This window comes from Arachis hypogaea, chromosome 15 (genome assembly GCF_003086295.3).
Source record: "Arachis hypogaea cultivar Tifrunner chromosome 15, arahy.Tifrunner.gnm2.J5K5, whole genome shotgun sequence".
Classification (NCBI taxonomy): Eukaryota; Viridiplantae; Streptophyta; class Magnoliopsida; order Fabales; family Fabaceae; genus Arachis; species Arachis hypogaea.
In genome coordinates, this window is record NC_092050.1 from 56,076,494 (window position 1) to 56,082,623 (window position 6,130).

At 41.7% G+C, this 6,130-nt stretch overlaps 1 non-coding gene across 1 annotated transcript; it reads left to right on the forward strand.

Moving 5' to 3' along the window:
• The first annotated feature begins 4,827 nt into the window (after nucleotides 1-4,827).
• On the forward strand, nucleotides 4,828-4,934 carry LOC112753163 (small nucleolar RNA R71). The gene has a single exon (XR_003177559.1). It is a non-coding gene; the product is annotated as a small nucleolar RNA R71 (small nucleolar RNA).
• The last annotated feature ends 1,196 nt before the right edge of the window (nucleotides 4,935-6,130 follow it).

Sequence of the window (6,130 nt, forward strand, 5' to 3'; positions counted from 1 at the left end):
TGCATCAATTTCAAATGACTTGGAAGGGGGTTCTATGACTGGACTTTCCCATGGAGGTTCTGTATCTCCTAAGTCTTCAACCAATTCTTCTTCTTCAATAATTCCGGCTTCCTCTACTTGTTCCAGTACAAAGTTATACTCCGTACTATTCACTGGAGTTTCTAGTTTCTCCTTCATACTACGTTCTTCATTAGATTGTCCACATGAAGCCATGGGGGTTCCTTGAGTGTCCGAACGTCGGGAAGCTAATTGACTCATTATTACTTGCTCCAATTGACGAATGGTTGCATGACATCGATCCACTGTTTCCTTGAAACGATCATTTGGACCTCTGTAGCTAAAGTTATAGCCATTTGAGTGCGAAGAGGTCAGGCTGGACAGCTCTCCAATTTCTCCAACATATTGTATTCCTTCCACTTTTGCATACTTCCTTTCCATCCTCTGAGCCATTCCTGCCCTATAATCTCTGAAAACACTTAACACACATATCAAGGCATCTAATGGTAATAAGAGAGGATTAATATTAGCAAATATAAGTCCAAAGAAACATGTTTTTAATCAAAGCACATAATTAGGAAGGCAAATGTAAAAACATGCAAATAGTATGAATAAGTGGGTAAAGAGTTGATGAAAACCACTCAATTGAGCACAAGATAAACCATAAAATAGTGGTTTATCAGGTACCAAGGGAGGTCTTATGGAAAGTTTTAGAAAGGAGGAGAGTAAGGATCACATATATTCTGGCAATTAAAGACATGTATGATGGGACCACAACTTGTGTGAAGACTCAAGGTGGTGTGACAGAGGAATTCCCTATTGGTATAGGATTACACCAGGGATCATCCTTAAGTCCATACCTTTTCACATTAGTCTTGGAAGTACTCACAGAGCACATCCAAGAGCCTGTGCCATGGTGCATGCTTTTTGCCGATGATATCATCCTTATGGGAGAGTCAAGGGAAGACCTAAATAAGAAGTTGGAGTTATGGAGAGAAGCTATAGAAGTGTATGGTCTGCGCATAAGTCGTAGCAAGACAAAATATATGGAATGTAAGTTCAGTCTGAGAAGGGAAAACCCTAATATAGAGGTGAAGATTGGAGAAAACACCCTACAAAAAGTTAAAAGTTTTAAGTATCTTGGGTGCATCATACAGGACAATGGAGAGATTGAACAGGATGTAAATCATAGGATCCAAGCAGGTTGGTCAAAATGGCGGAGTGCATCTGGTTTTATATGCGACAAAAAAGTGCCTTTAAAACTTAAAGTTAAATTCTATCGCATCGCTATAAGACCGGCTATGCTGTATGGTACGGAGTGTTGGGCGGCTAAAGGGGAGCACGAACATAAGCTGAGTGTGGCAGAGATGAAGATGTTGAGATGGATGAGTGGTCATACGCGATTGGATAAAATAAGGAATGAAGATATAAGGGAGAGAGTTGGAGAAGCACCCATTGTGGAAAAGATGGTTGAATCGTGTCTCAGGTGGTTTGGACATGTGAGAAGAAGACCGATAGAACATCCAGTCAGGAGGGTGGATGAGATGGAAGATGGACAAAGGGTGAAAGGCAGAGGAAGACCTAAGAAGACTATCCATGAGGTGGTCAAACGAGACCTACATGTAAACGGTCTCTCTGTAGACATGATACATGACAAAGCACAATGGCATCGTTTGATTCATGTAGCCGACCCCACTTAGTGTGACAAGGCTTTGTTGTTGTTGTTGTTGTATCATTGAGGACTTTGCTAGCATAGTATATCACATGGACTAAGTTATCTTTCCTCTGTCCTAACACTGCCTCAACTGCAAAATCAAATGCATCACACATCAATTCAAATGGTAAGTTCCAATCAGGTGGGGAAATGATAGGATCAGAGGACAACCTTATTTTCAAATTTTCAAATGCTAGCATGCATGATTCATCGAAGATAAATGGTGTATCAGATATAAGGAGATTGCTTAAGGGCTTGGCTATCTTTGAAAAATCTTTAATAAATCTTCTATAAAAGCCAGCATGCCCTAAAAAGCTCCTAATTGCCTTGACATCATTGGGTGGAGGCAGTTTTTCAATAAGTTCCACTTTAGCCCTGTCCACTTCAATGCCTTGGTTAGAAACCTTATGGCCAAGGACTACCCTCCTGTCACCATATAGTGACATTTCTCCCAATTCAAGACTAGATTGGTCTCTTAGCACCATTTCAATACTAAGGCAAGGTGACTCAGGCAGCTAGTAAACGAATCTCCGAATACCGAAAAATCATCCATAAAAACTTCGATGAATTTCTCTATCATATCTGAGAAGATAGAAAGCATGCAGCGTTGGAAAGTCGCAGGTGCATTACATAGCCCAAATGGCATGCGCCTGTAGGCAAACACTCCATATGGACAAGTAAATAAAGTTTTCTCTTGGTCTCTGGGATCAACCACTATTTGGTTATATCCTGAATAACCATCAAGAAAACAGTAATATGCGTGTCCTGCGAGTCTTTCCAACATCTGATCCATAAATGGGAGGGGGAAATGGTCCTTTCGTGTAGCCTCATTGAGTTTCTGATAGTCTATGAACATACGCCATCCTGTGACGGTCCTTGTAGGAATTAGTTCGTTCTTCTCATTGGGAACTACAGTGATTCCTCCCTTTTTGGGCACGACAAGCACGGGGCTGACCCAGGGGCTGTCTGAGATCGGGTAGATTACCCCTCCCTGCCATAACTTCATAACTTCTTTCTGTACCACTTCCTTCATGATTGGGTTCAGCCTCCTTTGGGATTGAATGGATGGTTTGGCATCATCTTCCAGTAGTATCTTATGCATGCATATGGCTGAACTTATTCCTTTCAGGTCAGCAAGAGTCCATCCAATGGCATCCTTGTGCTTTCGCAATACTTTGAGTAGTTCATCCTCTTGATCTTGGCTGAGGCACGAGCTTATGATCACTGGGTAACTTTCATTTTCTCCTAAGTATGCATATTTGAGAGTGGGTGGCAGTGCTTTGAGTTCAAGTTTGGGTGCTTCTGACTTTTCGTTCGCTTCTTTTGATGCCCATTGTATATGAATCTCTGCTATTGCAACTTCTTCACTAAACGTTGACTCCTCCTCTGTTAACCCTTCAGGTTCTTCTTCTTCAAAACTCTCCTGCATTGCATCTTCAAGTGAGTCCAACCTCATACATTTTTCCAATTGTTCTGGTGGGTAACTCATGGCTTTGAACACATTGAATGTCATCTTTTCATTGTGTAATCTCAAGATGAGGTCCCCCTTTTGTACATCAATGACAGCTCCAGCAGTGGCCAAGAACAGCCTTCCCAGGATGATGGAAGCCTTGGTTTCCTCCTGCATGTCCAGCACTACAAAGTCTGCTGGGAAGATGAAATCTCCCACTTTCACCAGCAAATCTTCTACTACGCCATAAGGGAACTTGAACGTTTTTTCTGCCAGTTGTAGGGACATCTTTGTTGGTTTAGCCTCTTCAATCTTCATTTTTCTCATCATGGCTAACGACATTAAATTTATGCTGGCTCCTAAGTCACATAGAGCCTTTTCCACTGTGATCTCCCCTATGATACAAGGGATCTAAAAGCTCCTCGGATCCTTCAATTTCTGGGGTAGTTTATGCTAAATGATAGCACTACATTCTTCGGTTAGTATCACAGTCTCGCTGTTCTTCCAGCTTCTCTTCTTAGTCATTATCTCCTTTAAAAACCTGGCGTAGAGGGGCATTTGCTCTATTGCTTCATCAAAAGGTTTGTTGATTTGTAGTTTCTTGAAGAGTTCCAAAAATCTCAAGAACTGGCTATCATCCCCCTTCTTCTTTAATTGCTGAGGGTATGAGACTCTTGGGACGTTTGGCTTCAGCACTCCTTCCCCTTTTTGTGAACTCAAAGTGGGAACTCGAGCTCCATCCTGCTCTTCTTCCTTTTCATTTGAGTCCTTTTCTTGTGGTTTTTGGCTGGTTTCCTTCAGTTTCTTCCCACTCCGAAGGATGATAGCCTGACACTCCTCCCTTTGGGTTGAGTTAGTATTGCTGCGAAGGTTGTGGCTGGGAATTTGCCTGAATAGGTAGCCAATTTGTGTCTCAAGTTTCTTGATGGCAGCATCCTGATTCTGCATATTGGACATCACTTCTTCTCGGAACGCTTTACTGTCTTGAATCTCTTTGCATATACCTTAAAGTAGGTTTTCAATCTTCGAGAGTCTGTCATCAAATGATGGTAGGTTGGGATTGGAGGTAGAAGGATGAGGAGTGTTATTTTGGTTTTGATATGGATGTGGACAGGTGTTGTCATGGTGGTGTTGATATGTTCTCTGTGTGAATTGTTGGTGAGCTGCATTGTTGTTGGGGTTGTGATGTCTCCGATCTTGGCCTTGATCTTGTTGATTCCCCCACCCAAAGTTTGGGTGATTCCTCTAACCAGGGTTGTAGGTCTTAGAGTTTGGCTCATGGTTTTGCCTAGATGAATTCCCAATGTAGTTGGCTTGCTCCTGACTACCCTCTGCTTCTTCATTCACTCCTTCTTGGGTTGCTGATGAAGTGGTGATTGCTGCTACTTGGTTCCTCTCCATCTTCTTGGTGAGGTCAGCCAGCTGCTTGGTAATGAGCTTATTTTGGGCCAACAGAGCATCTACATTGTTTAGCTCCATCACTCCTCTAGTGTTCCCTCTTTCAGAAGCATAGAAATAGTCATTTTCTGCTACAGTTTTAATGACATCTATGGCCTCCTCAATGGTTTTCTTCTTGTTCAGAGATCCCCCGGATGAGTGGTCTACTGCTTTCTTTGATTCATAAGAAAGGCCTTCATAGAAAATGTGTAGTTGCACCCATTCATTGAACATATCTGGTGGACACCTCCTTGTCAGGTCCTTAAACCTCTCCCATGCTTCATATAGAGTCTCACCATCTTGTTGCCTGAAAGTTTGGACCTCAGCTCTCAGCCTGTTGATTCTTTGGGGAGGATAGAATCTGGCTAAAAATTTGTTCACCACATCTTCCCAAGTTGTCAAACTCTCCTTCGGAAAAGACTCCAGCCACTTGGCTGCGTTATCCTTGAGTGAGAATGGAAATAAGAACAGTCTATAGGCGTCAGGATGAATACCATTAGACTTCACCGTGTCACATATCCTCAGGAAGGTGGTTAGATGTTGATTGGGGTCTTCTTGGACGCCTCCTCCGAATGAACAGTTGTTCTGAACAAGGGTGATGAGCTGTGGTTTTAGTTCAAAATTGTTGGCATGGATGGTTGGCTTTTGAATGCTACTTCCACAGTTTCCTGTGTTTGGGTTGATGTAAGAGCCCAAAACTCTTCTCTCCTCCCCAGCATGATTTGCTCGACCTTCTCTGCCATGGTTGTGAGCCTCTTCTTCATGATGGTTTTCCATGTTTTCTTCCAAGTTTCGTTCAAAGTATTCCTCCTCTTCCTCGGCACCAACTACTCGTTTTTCTCTTGCTTCCCTCCTTAATCTAAAGAAGGTCCTCTCAGGTTCAGAATCAAAGGAAGTTGAAGCTCCGCTTCTTTTCCCTGTCATACAACCAACAAAGCACAAGAAAGGAAAATAGATGCAGAAAGTATTTCTGTTAGAATTACTGTTAGTGTGAGTGATGCAATATATCAAACAGTTAGTGGGTTAGTGAACTGAATTGTAAATAACTAAAAAAAATGAAAAAGTAGGGGGAAGGGAAGAAATTAACTAAAACTGAAATTAAATTACTCAAACAGAAAATTAAATCAAACAAACTAAAAATGCTCAATCTAGTTATCCTCCAATTTAATCATTGTTGATTCAAAATCAATCCCCGGCAACGGCGCCATAAACTTGATACGCGGAAAACTTGTCTCGCAACAAATTTCCTTCGGCAAGTGTACCGAATTCGTTGTCAAGTAAAAACTCACAATAGTGTGAGGTCGAATCCCACAGAGATTGATTGATCAAGCAACTTGAATTAAAGGAATGTTCTAGTTGAGCGAACCAGAATTTGAGTTGAGAATTGCAGAAAATTAAATGGCGGGAAAGTAAATAGTGAAAACAGTAAATGTTGGAAATAAAGAGCTGAATGTAAATGGCGGAAAGTAAATTGTAAAATCTTACATGGGAATGGGGCAATTGCTCATAAAAGTAAATTGCAGAAATTGAAG